This window comes from Heloderma suspectum, chromosome 17 (genome assembly GCF_057233095.1).
Source record: "Heloderma suspectum isolate Gila_16-S chromosome 17, 16-S_ref, whole genome shotgun sequence".
NCBI classification, from domain to species: domain Eukaryota; kingdom Metazoa; phylum Chordata; class Lepidosauria; order Squamata; family Helodermatidae; genus Heloderma; species Heloderma suspectum.
The window spans coordinates 2,552,668-2,571,346 of record NC_139474.1 but is presented as its reverse complement, the minus strand read 5'-3'; the positions used below and the strand labels follow the sequence as shown (position 1 = coordinate 2,571,346).

Sequence of the window (18,679 nt, the reverse complement as noted above, 5' to 3'; positions counted from 1 at the left end):
TTCCATCAGGTGACCTTGGCGAGCCCAGTATCTCTCAGCCTCCTGAACCCTTCCATCTGCAATACAGGGTGTTATCTTTCATCGCTGTTGCTTTAAAGAAGTCTTGAGTATTTGTTCCGGGCAACAATATTACAATTTGTATTTCAGCTTTGTCGGTCATTTGAAGCAGGCATTTCATGGGAGTTTTGAACTCTGACACTGTACCGGGCATCATCTGGTGCTTTTTCTTCTTTTGCTTCTTCCTTCTCTCTCCATATTTCTTTCCAAACTCCCCCCCACACACACACACACACTTTTCTTTCCCACTTATTTGATGTTCCCTGGTTCTGCACACACAAATCAACATGCTGATCCAATATGCAAACTCTTGTCTTTAAAAATTCAGCACTTTTAACTGGAAGGAACTGTTCGCAGAAAGTTCCATAGGAAGTTCCTTCTACGGGCTGCCTGGTAGGGAAGGGGGAAGTCAGGGGATTCAATGGGATTTTTTTTTTTTTTTTTTTAAGGACATCTGATCAGTTGTTTTGTGAATCGCTGAGAAAGCTTCAGCTATTGGGCAGTGTAGAAACGAAACAGAGAGATAGAGGGATAGATTTGTTGTTTATTCGGTCAGGCGCAATAAAACTAATTTTATTGATTGACCAATATGTACTAAAATCAGTGAAATGGAAATAACAGAATGGGGGGGGGACCCAATTGGAAATAATGAAATGGAAGTAAATAAATAAATAAAAACAAGCCCTTTGCAGCTGGACAAAAATAAAACAAGCGCTGACTGCCCCATAGATATAAATTCACCGAGGTGGATCACAGAAGGAGCAACGCTTCCCACTCGCTGCGACCCAGAGCTGTTTAGTCTTCCAAGGCCGCATTGTTTCCATAAGGTTATATAACTGTACCATTGTCGTGGCACTTCTTAGAATCTTCCTGGGCCAAGCCCCAGCTGTCTGCCTTCGCTGGGCAGAAGGCCAGGCTCCTACTATGAGCTTTGCATCCCACTGATGTACAATTTAAAAGAGAGAGAGAGGGAGGAGGAGGAGGAGGTGGTAGCAGTCCCGATACACCTGGCACCAACATTGTCATCTTTTCGGCACCAGGTTAAGACATCCTTCTACTCCCAACCATTTAACAGCAGATGATGGAGCTTCTTAATGTAGTTGTTTTATCGGGGCTTGGCATTTGTAATTGCTTTTCGCTGTTTAAAATTTGTCTGTTTTTCATCTTTGTTGTAAGATGCCTTGAGCGTTTTCCGAGAAAGGCACCTAATACTGTAGCGATGCTTCCCCGAGAGGTACAGCAGAACCAACAGGCATCGCTGACCAGCGCAGTCTCTCTCCCACACCCAGGCGTGAAGCCAGAACGTTGCCTGCTCGGAGCCTTCCCTGCAACACTCTTGACCCCGCGCACTTTTTCTGCACAGCAGCTGCACTGCCCTGTGGAAAACTGACTGCGCAACATGAAACAAGAAAAGGAAAGGAACTTCCTAACTGCAGCGTTAGCTTTCTGAGAAAGCGAAGCAAATATTTTGTTCCCCTTCTCTAGATTGCGAAACTTGTGGTTGAGGGAAAAGGCCCACCACAGACACATGATTAAGCAAGCAGTTCACAGGGATGGCTGAGAACACGGCTGATAGTCAAGCCAAGCCGGAGTCAAGGAGCGAGCGCATGACAGCAGCCAAACAAAAACGTCTTACTTATGCAGGCAACCCCACAGGCTGCTACATGCCTCCTCTCCTTACGTGGGGGCGAGGGAGACGGAGGTGGGAGTTGGAGCCAGCCTGGCCCACGCTGGGAGGCTCCACCTCCCATGGGCCACTGCTCCACTTGTCCCTCTTGACCAGGGCCGGCCCCGATTTTCTGGTCTCAATCGCCATGCCTGCAATCTGCCTTTCAGGGATTCCTCATTTATTGATTGATTGATTTACAATATTTATATACCGCTCCACATCAGAAGATGTCGGAGCGGTGAGCAAACAAAGATAAAAGGAGAAAACACCAGGTTAAAACAGTTAAAACGTTTTTTGAAAAGGCAACTTCCAGTAAGATCAAATTTAATAAGCCGCAGCGGGTCACACAAGGAAGGCCTCTCGAAATAAAAATGTCTTCAGGAGGCACTGGAAGGAACACCACATTGGCGCCTGCCTGACCTCCAAAGGCAGGGTGTTGTACAGGAAGGGGGCCACCACAGTGAAGGCACTTTTGCGGGTAGATTCCAACCGGGCCATGGGTCCACGTGGAACCAACAGGGACGTTGTTAACATGTGGTTGGCTGGGGCTGCTCAAGCTGCCTTGATCCTCGAAGGTTTGTCTCCCTCCCCAGCAGGACCTCTGGAAACTACATCTCCAAGGGCACAATCCTATGCATGTTTAGATGGCAGGAAGTCCTACAACTCCCAGCATTCCCCGGCCAGCCGTGCGTCCTCCGTGGCAGGTGCATGCAGCTTGTCTCTTGTGCACATGCATGGAAACCAGGCATGGGGAACCTCAGAGCCAGCTCCCAAACTGGCCCTCTGGGGTTCCCAAGAGAGCGCGTCTTGTGTTCCTACTCTCCCCCCCCCCCGCCAATCCTTGGGTGTTTTCCTGGCTTTTGTGCAGGGTTTTCCTCATCCCCAAAGGCTGCAATGCCTCTCCTAAGGCTTAATTACAGTTAGGAAGAGCCTTGAGCTACAATATGGGGGTAATGTTTGGATTTGGGGGCCCACCCCTTTCCCTTTGGCCCTGCCCCCTTTGTCTTCAGCCCCGCCCACCACTGGAATGCAGCCCCTGAGAGCTGCTCTGCAACTGAATTCAGCCCTCGAGTGGAAAGAGGTTCCCTCCCCCTGATGTAAACACACACACAATCATAGAAGCATAGGGTCGGAGGGGGCCTGCAAGACCATTGAGTCCAACCCCCTGCTCGGCACAGGAAGCCCGATTCCCAGGCGGTCTCCCACCCAAGTACTAACCAGGGCTGAGCCTGCTTAGCTTCCGAGACCAGGCGCAACCAGCCTTTCTCAGATGCAGGCATTCACATTAAAGTGCCATGTATCCTCCTGCCATTTCACATGCTGGTGAGAATCCATTTGCACCATTGATGGATTGCAGCAGAATTATATTTTACTAGCATATATTTAGCCTAAAGAACCAGGCCCCCGTCAGCGGAGCCTGGCACTCTTGGACGGCTGACAGGGCCCCGTTCAGTGCAACAGGGGTGGACAAACAGGCTGCAATAATGAAACGAAGGAACAAGCCCAGGCACTCTTGTCGCTGGGCCCCTGCTGTGGTGTGGGCCCTTGGCAGGTGCCCAATCATGCCTACCTTTGATGCCAGCCTTACGTGGCTGGCTGGCTGGGTCAGGAAGCTGCCTGGCATTTTAATTACCATGATGCCCCCAACGTAGTGTCACTCCAGAGCATTCTGGGAAATTTATATGGCAGCCCCCGTCACTGCTGCCATCAGCAGCAGCAGCAAGTAAGCCCACCAAGCAGCTCACTAATCTTGGAGGGGGGGCACCAGAGAGCTCTTTCCAGGAGGGGCCATTCCAGGGGGGTTGGGCGGAAGCAGGTGGAGCCAAGGGAAGGGGGCGTGGCCATCTGGTGGGCCAGATTTTCCACGCCTGCTTTAGGGAGAGCTGTGAATCCTTCAACAAAACGGGGTGGACGAGCCCTCATTTGTGGAAGAACGGGGAGTTTGTTGGCATGCAAATGTCTCTCTGTCAGGGTTTATGGGCCTAACGGAGTGTCCTGGGAGTTCTGCATGGTGCAAATGAAGGAAATGGTGGTTCGGGCCCAATTCCGCAAGGAACAAATTGTCCTTAGGAACCCTTTACTTGCACACTCAATCTTTGACCTCTTGTCTGTGTTTTATGAGCCATGAAGGTTAATAGCTGTAGTAATGGGTGTGTGTGTGTGTTTAAAACAGTCTTGGCTCATTTCACATCAGGTATGACAGGTCGCCAACTTTGCAGGCAGCCTCTGCAGCTGACCGTTTAACTGCAGTTTATTTATTTATTTATTTATTTATTTCATTTCTATACCGCCCAATAGCCGAAGCTCTCTGGGCGGTTCACAAAAACTAAAACCAAACAACACACAATAAAACAATTTAAAATACATAGAACATTAAAACCACAATATAACAATACAACCACAATAAAACCTAGCAGCAGTACAGGAGTTTAAAATACAGATTTAAAACAGCAAAGATAAAAATTTAGAAAGCTAAAATGCTAAAATGCCTGGGAAAATAAAAAGGTCTTCACCTGGCGCCGAAAGGAGTACAATGTAGGCGCCAGGCGAACCTCACTAGGGAGCTCATTCCAGAGCCGGGGTGCCACAACAGAAACAGCCCTCCTCCTAGTAGCCACCCGCCTTACTTCCTTCGGCAGAGGCTCACGGAGAAGGGCCGCTGATGATGATCTTAAGGTCCGGGCAGGCACATATGGGAGGAGGCGATCCTTCAGGTAACCTGGCCCCAAGCCGTTAAGGGCTTTGAATGTTAACACCAGCACTTTGAATCGGGCCCGGAAATGGACTGGCAGCCAGTGCAGCTGGAAAAGTACTGGCGTAATATGAGCTCGCAGGCCAGTCCCTGTTAACAATCTTGCTGCCCTATTTTGGACCAGCTGAAGTTTCCGGACCGTTTTCAAAGACAGCCCCATGTATAACGCATTGCAGTAATCCAGACGAGAAGTTATCAGAGCATGGATAACTGTAGCTAGGCTATCTCTGTCCAGATAAGGGCGTAGTTGGTATACCAGCCTAAGCTGATAAAAAGTGCTCCGTGCCACTGAGTTCACCTGTGCCTCAAGTGACAGTTCTGGACCCAAGAGCACCCCCAAACTACGAACCTGATCCTTTAGGGGGAGTGCAACCCCCTCCAGAACAGGTTGAATATCACCTAGCCGGGCAGACGAACCACCCACTAACAGTACCTCCGTCTTGTCTGGATTGAGTTTCAGTTTATTAGCCCCCATCCAGTCCATTACCGTGCCCGGGCACTGGTTCAGAACAGCCACTGCCTCACCTGGTTTTGATGAGAAAGAGAAGTAGAGCTGGGTGTCATCCGCATATTGATGGCACCTCAGCCCACACCTCCGGATAACCTCCCCCAGCAGTTTCATGTAGATGTTAAACAGCATTGGGGATAGAATAGAGCCCTGTGGAACCCCATGGCACAATTGCCATGGCACAGAGCAATAATCCCCCAGCACCACCTTCTGGAATCGGCCATCCAAGTAGGAGCGGAACCACTGTAGTGCAGTGCCTCCAACTCCCAACCCAGACAACCTATCCAGAAGGATACCATGGTCGATGGTATCGAAAGCCGCTGAGAGGTCCAGGAGAATCAACAGGGTCGCACTCCCCCTGTCCCTCTCCCGGCAGAGGTCATCCCACAGGGCGACCAAGGCAGTTTCCGTTCCAAAACCAGGCCTGAAGCCCGATTGAAATGGACCTAGATAATCCGTTTCATTCAACAGTGCCTGGAGCTGTCCTACAACCACCCGCTCAAGCACCTTGCCCAGGAAGGGGATGTTGGCCACTGGCCTATAATTGTTAACATCCTCTGGGTCCAGGTTAGGCTTTTTCAGGAGTGGTCTAATTACTGCCTCTTTTAAAGCAGCAGGCACCACTCCCTCTCTCAAGGAGGAATTTACAACCTCCTGGACCCAGCCGGACAACCCCTCCTTGTTTGATTTAATAAGCCATGAAGGGCAAGGGTCAAGCACACAAGTGGTCGATCGGACTTGGCCAAGCACCTTGTCCGCATCCTCAGGCCTCAGTAACTGAAACTCATCCAATAAAACTGGACCAGACGGTGCTCTGAACGCCTCTACCAATGGAACTGCATTAATGGTTGTGTCCAATTCATGACGAATCTGAGCGACTTTATCCTCAAAGTGCCGCGCAAACTCGTCACAGCGTGCTACCAAGGGTTCCACCGTCTCTCTCCCTGGCCCAGAATGTAACAGGCCGCGAACCACTCGGAAAAGCTCCGCCGGACGACACTGAGAAGATGCAATGCTGGTGGAAAAGAACTGCCTCTTTGCCACCCTCACCGCCACAGAGTAGGCTCGATAGTGGGCTCTTACCTGTGTTCGGTCAGATTGAAGTGAAGACATGAACAGGTTATCCGTGTTGGACTCTGTACAGTCAAAGCTTCGGCTGCTTGCTTCCACAGTTCACCTCGCTATTAAAGGATTGAGCCAGGTGGGTTTTGATTTGTGTTCTGGTCAGTTGTCAACCCTACTTGTTTTCACCTGCTGTTGCTCAGACTACACCCTGGCATTTGCAGTGGCGTTTATATGGCATGAGATGCATCCCATTGCTTCAGCTCAAATCACGTCCCTAGGGCAACCGCATCTTACCATACATGATCATCAAAATTAACCTCAGGAAACAACGCATGGAACCACTTTAATAACATGCTGCCTCAACAGCATTGATTGGATAATATCATGAGGCAGTGAGTTCCAAGGGTCAATGATACTTTTAGGGCAGCACTGAAAATTCTACGAACAGAAAAATCAGTCCCATGCCCATTTCAACCCTGCTCTTTTTTACTTTCTTCCTACTTATCTTCCTTATTTTGGCTCACTTAAAATTTAGTATACGTTGAGACCTGTGGCAGTTGCAACAGTGGATGCTCTGTGTACGGTGGGATGAGGGGGAGGAGATATACACAGGATGCATACATTTGGACAGCCAGTGAAAGTCTAAGTTTTAGAATGATGGCATTTAAAAAGATCCCATCACGAAACGTGCTACTCCGTTAACAAACTAGAACAAGCAAATGTGGCGGTAAACCTCCCGCTACCAGGCCTGAAGTTCGATTTCCATTTCCTCTCGAACATGATCCAAACTCTAATAGTGCTGAAAGATACAAGCAGGACATTCGCCTCAGCATCCTGGTGTTTGTACATAAGAAGCACTTGGCTGGGCTGGAACAAAGGTGATGGTCCATCGTCCTGCTTTCCGTTGCAGTCGGCTGGGCATCTTTGGAAGGCTGCAGGCAGAGCATGGAGGCAAAACTCCTCCCTTGGAACATTAGAAGCTGCCTTATCCTGAGTCAGATGGACCTTAAACCTGGTCCTAGTATCAAGGCTACTAGTCTTGATGGCTATGTGCCACCTCCAGAACCAGGGTTGCTGGGGAACATGGGCGGGAGGGTGCTGTTGTGCTCATGCCCTGCTTGTGGGTTCCTGGTCAACAGCTGGTTGGCCACTGTGTGAACAGAATGCTGGACTAGATGGGCCCTGGGTCTGATCCAGCAGGGCTCTTCTTTTTATGGTCCACGTAGACCAGCATTGTCAACACTGACTGGCAGCAGCAGCTCTAAAACCTGCCAGGGTTTCAGGCAGGACGTTTTCCTGCTCTATCTAGAGATGCTGTTGGGGATGAATTTGTCTCATTCCTTTAAAAGCCATCTAAACCTTAAGGGGACAGCTGTTTATCTCCAGCGGCTGGTATTCAGAGGTATGCTACGACTACACATGCCGATTCTGTTATTATTAGCCTCCTGGCTAATTCTTGCTGAGAGATCGCTTGCTCTCCATCAGTTTGTCCAGTTCGTTTGTAAAGCCATCTCCACATCAAATGGGCATAAACTCTACATGTCTGTCATGTATCCCATACAAGTGGTGAGGTTTGCATGTTCATACCTTTATACTAGGTCAGCCTCATAATTATCTCATTATCAGTGCTGTACATTATTTTTTGACTGCTTTCCTAATTTTTAAATAAAAGGTGCTTACCTCTGATAGTGCATGGCCTGAAGCACTTAAAAGCTTTGGGCCTCAGGCCCAAATCTGCATAAAATCTGTGCATGCTCATTTATATCTATATATGCCATTTAGAAATAATTACTAGGATTTATTTACATTTTACAGGAGGCAAATTGTCTCAAATGAAATTGTCAATTAATAGGCATCCTATTAATTAATTAATTATTTGACCCAAACCAATTGAAAACTTTTTTTTAAAGCTTAATTACCCTGCAGGGGAAGGGGTTTGGGGGGTAGGAGTTGTACTGCAGTATGTGGAAAGGGGAAGTAAACCCTTCCGTCCCCAGCTGCAAATCCCCCTTTAAAAAATGGCTCCTGCGTGGCAATTAAGCTGAGAAAAATAAACTCTTCCAAATTGGCACAGGGCTCTGTGGAAGTTTAGATTCAGAGCCAGGGTCCTACTCACCCAGGCCTAGCGATGTCCCTGCTGAGGTCATCTGTGCAGGCTCTCCTCCTCCAGGTGCCCCAGCCATCTGAAATAAGAGAGTTGGCACCTAGAGACAAGGCCTTCTTGGTGATGGCATCCCACTTACAGACTTCCCTTCCTTGAGGACTTTGCCTGGTGCTAACATCACTGTGTTTTATGCAGTGCCAGGCAAAGATGTTTTTAAAAATCCACAGGCTTTTAATGTATTGTTATTTTCACATGTCGCAATTATTTATTATATGTAATTTCGATTTAGCTATTTTATCATGTTTTTGGAAACTGCCCTGGTAGCATCACTGAAGAGAATTGGTGTAGAAATTGTTTAAATAAAGAAAGATGGATGAGAGAAACGAATCAGAAATAGGATTTCAAATAAGAAACAGGAGTTCTTGCCAAAATCTCTCTCTCTCTCTTGCTTTCAATTTAGTCCTCTTTCTTTACATAAATAAATAAATAACATTCCTGACCTTAATTATCTCACTGGGGGTTTGTTTCAGCAGAGGCTGCAAACCTCACAGGCGTGTTATTTTTAAATTGTAGTGTAGATGTTTGTGTGGTGGCAGGGGTGACTCATACCAGTTTTCAACCCGGGCCTCTTCTGTGAAAAAGAAGCACCTCAACCACAAACAGCCAATTTGAGTTGAAGGAACATTTTGTCCGCTCCTATTCAAGCCCAGCTGCAGAACTGCTGGATCAGTTGCTCAGCTGGGACAGAAAAGGCATGCGCCGGGCAACCTGATCTATGTTGTTGGCCGAGCTGGTGAGGCATTCTGGGCATTTGCAGTTCAGAGAACAAGGCTAACCAGATGTGAAGCGGATCGGGGCTCTGGTGCAAGAGGGAATTTTGGTGGTTGCAGCTTGTTAAAATACTGGCCTGGTTTGCACATAATGCTAAGCTGTGGTGTGGTTTGTTGAAATCTGGCTTGTGGTTGTGTCTGAACCCATCCCTGCGAGCAAACCATGATTTGTTAGCGGACAAAACAACACCGAAAAAGAACCTATGGCTTGTTGTTGGGTTGTGAACACTGGCTTGTTTAAGCCACGGCTTGTCATGATGTCTGAACCCAGAAATGTGGCTTATCCCTGGCTTGTTTGCACTCCTGTTGACATTATCATAGAACCATAGAGTTTGGAGGGATCTTGGAGATCATCTAGACCAACCCACTTCTCAATGCAGTCTCTTCCGTGCAGGTGCAGCTGTAGCAACCCTGACAGATGGTTGCCCAGCCTGTCCTTATATAACTCCAGTGAAGGAGAACCTACCACCTTCTGAAGCATCTACATTACAACTTTAAACTGGTTTCAAACCGGTCTATCTAAAAGGATCCTGCAGTTTCATGAGGGTACTGAGAATTCTTTGCTAGAGACCCCTGTCCCCTGCCCAAGCGGCCCCTCTTCCTAGAGCTACAATCCCCAGAATTCCTGTATTTGGTAGCCGTAATCACTAAAAACAGGTTTGAAACCAGTTTAACGTTGTAATGGAGATTGCCCCCATCTGTTCCACTACTGAACAGCTCTCACTGTTAGGAAGCTTGTCCTAACGTTTAGCCAAAATCTGCTTCCCTGCAATTTCCACCCTTTGGCTCTACTTTTGCTGGATGACCCTCTGAAAGAGTCATCCAGCAAACGTAGCCTGAAAATGAAACTGCTCTGAAGGCTGGCAAAATGGGTGGGAGAGAAACAAATCAGAAATAGTTGGTTGGTTTGTCTGCAAGACGATCCATGGCTGCAGCAACAACCATGGTTAATACAAACCATGGCTTATGGTTACGTGTCCATGCAGCCACTGTCTCGTATATCCTCCATCATTTCACAGTTGAAAACAGGAACATCATGCCCAGTGTGAAAGTGACGGGCCGCTGGGATTCCTTGTGTGCGCAGAGCAGCTCTCTGAGAATTGGCCTTATTTGCTGTCACCCCACCCCCCACCCCCCGAATCTTATCTCTCGCCTGTAATCTTATCGGTCTTGGACTTCTGTGCCCTGGTAAATAACTCCCGTGACTTTCTGCAGGCGGAGTTTCTAAAGCAAACAATGGATCACCGGTGAGAGTGTGAGGCTGCGGTGGGGTTATATTGGGGCATCATCGATTTTCCCACCGTGGCCAAAGAGATGCCCCTGCGAAGCTCACGAGTGGCACGTAAAGGCACTCTCCCGCGGCGGCTCCCCCATGCCCCTGGCCTGGAAGCGCCGCTCCTGTTACCCTCCCACCGATTGCCACGTGAGGGAGGCGCCCGGCTTCCAGGTCCCGTCTGCCTCTTCCCTTGGGCTCAGAGAAACCCTGCGGCAGGACTGTCACTAGACACCTACCAGGGGCCTGTGTGTCAGCCCTGCTCAATAAACCGGGGGCATTGCCGGCCCCTGTGGAGGAGGGTCACCCCTTGACCCACAGGCCTGGAACAGAGGGGCCTGGAGTTTTTGAATTTCTGTATGTTTAATCTCCAAGAGGCGTAGTGGGCTGTCTCTTGCATTAAGTGTGCATTAAAGGTGCGCACACAGTAAGAAAATATGCAATGCACAGCTGGCCAGTTTACAGGCTAAGGAGGCTTATTTTGAAGTGGTTATAACATGTTGTAAGATACTTTTTCTCAAGTGTGTGTGTGTAAATAACTGTGCTTTTTTTTTAAGATGGGAGGGGTAGGGCGCCTTGGCGGGCGCCCGTGGGGGCCACATTGCCTACCCCTGACCTATATCTTCAGTGAAGATGTTGGTGTCACTTCCTGAGCCTCATGTCCAGCTGCAACAAAACCGACATATAATTCCATGTGTTCATTCTTGTTACCTTCATGCCCCCCTTGCGTTGCTGTCATTCCCTCTTCTCCAAATCTACATTTATAGGTGGGGCACCCAGACTTTGGAACACCCCCCCCCCCCGAAGGCCGTTCGAATGGCGCCAGCACACAGTCTTTTTGGCGCCAGTCAAATCAGTTTTGTTAAACAGGTTTTATTGCCTTCTGTCTGCAGTTTTGTGGTTTTCTGGCCTCCCACTTTTATGTTACATGCAGGTTGATGTTTTCATTATATTGCATTTTTACTACTGTACGCTGCCCTGGAATCTGTTAGGATGAATGAATTCATTTATTATTCATTTTTTTAATGAATAAATAAAATTAGATTGCAACCTTCTGTGGGCAGGGACCTCTTGTGACTTATATTACTATTTAAAGTGACACATACAGTCATGGAATTCTATGAATAATAAAAGCCCAGAGTCTCTGTCCATTTTTTTTAAAGTGGCGGCCTTATTTGGGGTTGGGGTGAGAATAGATGAACTTTGGGTTCCCCTCCTGATTCCTATAAGCTTCAGGCACTGTAACCTGTTGCCTCCTTTCTTTGGCAGTTATGGGATTGCTTTTCTGCAGTCTGAGTGCTCGATGTTTACTAAGGGGGAAGCTTTCTCCCTGAGCTGATTGCAAAGCTAGATGGGTCACAAGACCTTAAAAAGAGCCGCCCTGGATCAGACGGAAGGCCCATCTCGTCCCGAGTTCTGTTTGTACAGTGGCCAACCAGATCCACTGGGAAGCCCACACACGCTGCTCATGTTCCTCCACAGCTGGCATCACCTCGGAGAGACGAGGGGTTTGCTGCTTTTCCCATATCAGGTTTCCAAGGTAAAACTCTGGGACCTTACTGCGGTTGTCTTTTAATGGGATTTGATGTTCTCTTGCTCTGCAGTGGCCAGCCACACAGTTGCCAGCAAGTCAGTGATTCTTCTGGCTGTGCCTGACAGCCATTTGGACAGGTGATCGCATTTCTCTCTGTGCGCCTCGGGCGTGCAGCAACAGGGGCTGGGCAGGGCTAGTCTGGGGCAGTTGCCAACTCCACACTCTGGTAACCAGGTCTGAGACCTGAAAAGCCCATAAACTCCCTGTTCTGCCTCCAGCCTAGGGTTGCCAATTGACCAGAAAGTAAAACAGCCTAAACTGCTCCTGCTTGCTACAGAAATCAGCAGTTGACCGTCACTGCTCCTGCGCTCTTAACGTGTGCAGAAACTGGCGGGGATGCTTCTGAGGGCTTGGAGACACACGTGTTCACCCACTGCTAACTGCAGAAGTTCATGCTGCTGCTGAAGGCGGAGGAGCAAGGCAGGGGGTGGTAAGAGGGCCACCTACCCTACGCCAAGCTCTGCCCCTTACTCTCTACGCCAAGCTCCGCCCCTTACTCTCTACGCCAAGCTCCGCCCCTTACTCTCTAAACCTTGCCTTTGCTCCATCCCTGACCTGTCTGGTTCTGCCTTGTGCCGCCTGCGCCTGGCTGTAACCACTGTCCAATGGAGGCTGGTGGCTCTGATGTCAGTGGGGCGGTGGATCCGCTCCGGGTTTCAGTCAGAACCAGTCAGAACTCTAAAGGAGACTGGCAGTAAGGGATTGAACTAACATACGCCACCGGTATTTGGGAGGTTTCACCTCACCTCTTTTGCCTTCTGCTGGAACGCTGCCCCTGAGAGTGTCTCCAAAATGGAAATCAGCCCCTGGGCTGAAAGAGGTTCTGTCTAAGAGGTCAAAGGGCTCTGCTGAGGACTAGCAGCCTTGAAATGGCCCCAAGACCAATTTCCAACAGCTGCAAGCCACAGCAGCCATACACAGCAGTGCGCAGGGGTGACCGCTTGCTGCAAGGGAAGTGTCTTCACTTGCCAGAGGACCACAGATGAAGAGGGAGACGAGCCGGCCTCTTGGGTCAAGGAGTTCTGCCACTGAGAAAGCCCGCTGCCTTGTCATATCAGTGGCCACCCTCTAGAAGCTGCTGTAACATCCTGTGCTGCAGAGTTTGACAGGTTCATTCTGTAATTCCCGCTGCACTCCTCTCTAAGAAGTCCTTCATTAACGTTGTCTGTAAATTCTGTGTTTTGCCATCTCGGCGGACGCCACTCAGCTTCCATATCTTGAAAACGAGTCAATCATTCATTTCCAAAAGGGACCACGCTGCGGCGTTAATAGCTGCCTAGAACTGGTGCCAAACAAGGCAGTTTTTCTCACTGCTGCAGTTCTACAACTGGAAACGCTGGCCACGGCAGCTGGCTCCCTGACAGTGAACTGCAATGAATCCCACCGGTTAAATCGCCCTGGTTATTTCAGAGAAGTCCTGCTCTTAAACGCTCCATCCATCGATTTCAGCAGACTGCTGTGACCAGTTCCTAGTACTTGCTCCTTGGACGGACTGCTCCAGCCTGCAGCTGATGAACCCAAAACAACCCCCCCCCCCAATTTTGGTTTCTGCTCTCTTGGGTCATGTCTCACATTTTCCCTCTGCGCCCTCCCCCCCCCCACGCTGCCTGCATTTAAAAATATTCAGTACCTGAATGTGCTTTGCTGTGTTAGGCTGTAGGCACAAAAATCTGCAAGCGTGTTATTGGTACCGGTCCCACTACCCCCAGATGTTTGGGCCTACAATTCCCATAGGCCCTCACCATTAGCTATGCTGACTAGGGCTGTTGGGAGTTGCAGATCAAAACATTTGGAGGGCCACCCCTACTTTATTATCTATCTATCTATCTATCTATCTATCTATCTATCTATCTATCTATCTAATCATCTATCTATCTATCTGTTTAGAATTGTTTCTTAATTTCCAGTTTCTGCCCTTGATGGGTGGGGGCGGACAAGAATCTAAGAAATGCTGTTTTCCTGGCTGCCGCTGAAGTCAGCCTCGCCTTGGAGTTCGCATCCGAAATAGGAAGGCAGCAGAAAGGTTGGAAGAGCGCCCAGATCAAGCGAAAGAGGAACAGTACAAGAAGCATCCAACCTTGTCAACAACCCAAAGCATCACGCGCCCTTTGAGTGGCTGCTCATGTGAACCAGGCCCGCCAGCCAATCAGCAGGCACCCAAACCCACTCTCTGACCAATAGCAGGCCTGGGACACGCGTGTGAGTATTTCGGAGGCAGGTGGGTTTGGGGGAGGAAGGATCTGACAGCTGGACAGATGCCATCACTTCCAAGAAAGAATGCGTGTTTGGGCTGCTTGGCGTTTCATAGCTGCAGGCGATGCCCAGGGAAAGCTCCTAACCTTTGCTCTAATTGTGCTTAATAAGCATTTAGTGCATCCTAAAGTTGTTCCCACATTAAAAATAATAATTATGTACATTATGCATCGCTCAAATAAATGTTTTAATGAAGTCTGTAACCATGTCGTCATCCCCTCTGTTGTCACTTTATAATAAAGAAAACAAAACCATTTTGACTCCTCCTCTCTGCACTTAGTCGTCGGCCGCAATTCAGACTTGAACCTCACAATTCTATGCATGTCTGCTAACTCCCTGGTAAGTGTGTGTATAGGATTGCAAGCCTAAACTGTGCAGGACTGTTTGCATTTTTGCTGTAAGCAACAGACTAACGCAGCTGCTCCTCTGGCTTTGTTTTCTCTATTATGATCATTTTATTTTCCAGCGCTGTCAGTATACAGAGTTTCATAAATCAGGACCCTGCCCCGGAGAGGCTTATAAACTAACCCTAAAATAGGTTCTTTCCATCTTTACTAGCTTTTAACTGTCAAAAAACAAAACAAAACCTGAAACCCCTACATAGCCATACCAGTGTTAAAATTTGAATGTATTTATTCATTTTTAAATAAAAGCATTTATATTTTAATTCTGCACCCTCTGCCACATCCTGCACACTTTTGTGGAGTTGCGACATATGGTTCCTTTTGGTTCTGTCACTGATAACAGTGTTAGAATAATAAAGAGCATCAGAGGGTTCAAAGCACTTCACTCTTGTACATTATTTTTATTTATTTCTTAGTAATACTTACATACCACTTTGGCGAATACAGTCTCTAAGCCATAGCAATATTCCTCAATTATTTCAGTATTCCTCACAAAAACCCTGTAAGGTAAATCCATTTCCCCATTTGGCAGACAGAGGGTCTGAGACTGGGAGAATGGCTTGCATAAGGCTAGCAAGAAAGTTTGTCTCAGTGCAAAGATGTCCAGCAAGGGAGAGCCCACACCCAGCTAGGTAAAGGGTTTGATTGTCAAACTGCTCTTTCTGTTAAATGGTTTCTCCTAATGTTCAGCCAAAATCTGCACTCCAAATAGACTTGCGCAGCCATCTCTCTTAGCTCTGGGTTTAGTGGAAGTTTGGACTAGATAGCCTCCAAGGCCCCCTCCAACTCTAGAATTCTACTCCTAATGCCATAAGCTCTAGAAACAGCATGAGGTTAGACAAGGAGATGCAATTTGCGCCAACTCACAGCCACTGCACTACACTATAGGTTACATCAGTGGGTACCCCCCCACACACACACACATGCTCAAGTTACAGGAAGCCAGATTCCGGCTGGATATCAGGAAAAACTTCCTGACTGTCAGAGCAATAGGACAATGGAGCCAATGACCTAGGGAGGCGGTGGGCTCTCCCACACTGGAGGCGTTCAAGACGAGGCTGGACAGCCATCTGTCAGGGATGCTGTGACTTGGATTCCTGCACTGAGGAGGGGGTTGGACTTGATGGCCTTGTAGGCCCCTTCCAACCCCACTATTCTATGATTCTGTCACACACACACACACACACACACACACACACAGAACCTGTGCCTAGATCCACTTGGTAGCTGACTTTTTCTGCTCTTGGGCCTTTAGCAGCAGCCTCATGTACAGACAGTGACCCTGTCTACTTCCATGCTGTGAAAAGCTCACTTGCTGATTTTTGAACAGCAAATGACTGTAAAAGGCACAGGAGCAGCAAGGCTTTTTTCCTGTTACTTGGCAACTCTGTTTGAAGATATGACCTGCCTAAGGCTCCTGTGTCTTTAACAGCTGTGTGGCAGGCCAGAATTTAGCAGCTGGAGCTTTTTCCAACCAGGGTGTCTCTCTGACAGGAAAGGGTTCACTTGCAGAATCTCCGCTGCTCATCATCACGCAGCTCTGAAAAGCACAGGTCCTCCGCCAGGAGAAGCACTCGCAACTCTAGTCCTGTATAGGAAGCTGCCTTCCACTGCGTGGGACTATTTGTCCTTCTAGCTCTGGTTGGCCGGCACCAGCTCTCCGGGGTTTCAGACAGGAGTTCCCCGTCCCTCAGCCTTACTTGGAAATGCTGGTAAATGAACCTGGGGACCTCTGTGTAGAATTCACATGCTTGTCGACTCAGCAATGGCCCTTCCCCAAGGCACAGGAAACCACAAGCTTCGTTCTGCTTCCCGTGGCCCACGCGGGCCTCAGCCTCACTTCCTTAACGATGACGTGACACTGGCCAACTGAGCGGCTGGGTTGGCTTCTCCCAGTAAACGGTGATGAAACCCATGACAGTGAAATGTAGGTGTGAAACTGAGGGGCCTGCATTGGGATTCCCAGTGTGTGGGGAGCAACTTTGTGAGAACTGGCTTTATTTGCTGCTGTTCCATCTCTGAATCTTATCTCTCGCCTGCAATCTTATCCCATACTAGCGCTCTCGGACTTCTGTGCCCTGGTAAATAACTCCCGTGATGTGGAATTGCTAGAGCAAACAATGGATCATCGGTGAGCGTGAGACGGTGTGATGGGACTATATGGGAGCAGGCGCCTAGTTTGCTGGGGGAGTGGGGAGCGTAATGTAAGAGCGGATGATGAGCCAGGCTGGACCATCGGACCAAAGAAAGGTCCCCTGAATGCAGCACCGCCTTTCCCACCAGGGCCTAACGGGAAACCCATAAGCAGGTCTTGAAGGCATAATCTCTAACCCCCTGTGTGCCCCCTAGCAACTGGGACTGAGGGGGAGACTGCCTCTGAACATGGCAGCTCCATCTTGCTAGTATGACTGATAGTCATTGATAGGCCTGGTCCGCATGAATGTGTTTGATCCTTAAAATACATCAGGACCACAGCAGCTTTTAAAAAACCTTCCTGTGTGCCATGGTCCCAGTCCTGCTGGGTTAAATAACCACGTGCAGGGTTAAATAATAATAATAATAATAATTTAAACTAAAACAATTGTGTATGTTAATTGCTCACACACTTCGTGTATGGTTTGGCCCTAACAGGAAGTCCCTCTCTGCGCTCTTTTCACTGTCTTATTTTACTCTTATTTATTAAGATATTTATAAACGAAAATTATAAAGCTGTATCTTGTTCCTCTGTAGTTGCTGTCCCCCTCTAAACTAGAAAATGAATGAAACACCTCTCCTTGAAGGGAAAGACCAATTACAGATCATGGAGCTGCCTTGTGTTTAATCAGACCATCCAAGAGCGCAATCCTATGGATGTTTAGACAAAAAAAGTACTACAACTCCCAGCATTCCCCAGCCAGCATGACAGAGCGCCTCTCCCGACATGAACCTGCCCAGACACTATGATCAACATCAGTGGCCTTCTTCTGAGTGCCACCTCCGAGGGAGACTCGGAAGGTGGCAACAAGGGAGAGGGGCCTTCTCAGTGGTGGCTCCCCAATTTTAGAACGATCCCCCACTGAGGCCCGCCTGGCACCAACATTGTCATCTTTTCGTCGCCAGGTTAAGAATGTCCTCTACTCCTAGGCATTTAATTGCATACAATGGAGCATTTGTGACAGCTGACTTTCAGGTCTAGTATTTTATTGAAATTGTTTCGCTGTTTAAATTGTTTTAAATCATAGAATCATAGAATAGTAGGGTTGGAAGGGGCCTGCAAGACCCTCGAGTCCAGCCCCCTGCTCAATGCAGGAATCCCAGTCAGAACGTGCCTGACAGGTGGCTGTCCAGCCTTGTCTTGAATGCCTCCAGTGTTTTATACTATGTTTTATTATTTTATCGTTTGTAATTTTTGTTAACTGCCCAGAGAGCTTCAGCTATTGGGCAGTATACAAATGAAAACAACAGCAGCAGCAGCAGCAGCAGCTGGAGATATTGCCAAGGATTGAAACTGGGACCTTTTGCATGCACAGCAACTGTTCTTGACCTGAGTTAGGGCCCCCTTTTCTAGGGCTACCACTTTCTACTTGCTGCATCAGGGCTCCTGTGTTTTTAAAAGCTGTGTCACAGGCAGAAACTCAATTGGTAAGCCTCCCATTGCTATGTCTCCACACTGGTGCAAAGTTTGAGTTAGAGAAAACTCTTCGACAGGTACAAGCGTAAGTCCTGGCTATTATGCAACCTTTCGTCAAAGGAAGCACCGCTTCCAATCTGGAAAACCAAACGATGGAGAAATCAGCCCTCTAATCCTGACAGGAGGATTGCTCACCCTGTTATCGGAAAGGAGTGTCTTAGGAGAGTCTGTGACTCAGAAAGAACTGGCCCAAGATAAAGGCCTGATTCTTTTCCCCTGGGGTAATAAAACCTGTGTCTGCACTGTACCATTTCAGTCTGCATGTAAGGGCGAACAGGACTGAATTCTCCTCTTCCATTCCAAAACATCCCTGCTGATAGAAAGTTAGCATGTCAGGGAGAAGGCTAGGCTAGACCAAGAAAGAGATTTGGGGGTTGTGGTGGACAGCTCAATGAAGATGTCAACCCATTGTTTGGCTGCAGTGAAAAAAGGCAAATTCCATGTTAGGGATAAGTGGGAAAAGAACTGAAAATAAAACTGCCAGTATCATACTGCCCTTA

The 18,679-nt window shown here is 48.3% G+C and overlaps 2 long non-coding RNA genes across 2 annotated transcripts in view; one reads left to right on the top strand and one right to left on the bottom strand.

The window, feature by feature from the left end:
• Nucleotides 1-15,085, bottom strand: part of LOC146334199 (uncharacterized) — a 38,475-nt gene extending 23,390 nt beyond the window's left edge. The window contains exons 1-2 of the long non-coding RNA XR_014786285.1: nucleotides 14,940-15,085; nucleotides 8,168-8,234 (exon numbers count right to left, since the gene is read on the bottom strand). This is a non-coding gene — a long non-coding RNA (uncharacterized LOC146334199). The remainder of the gene's footprint in view (nucleotides 1-8,167; nucleotides 8,235-14,939) is intronic.
• Nucleotides 14,388-17,328, top strand: LOC146334198 (uncharacterized). Its single transcript, XR_014786286.1, has 3 exons — nucleotides 14,388-14,444; nucleotides 16,568-16,640; nucleotides 17,240-17,328. It is a non-coding gene; the product is annotated as an uncharacterized LOC146334198 (long non-coding RNA).
• Nucleotides 17,329-18,679: the final 1,351 nt, after the last annotated feature.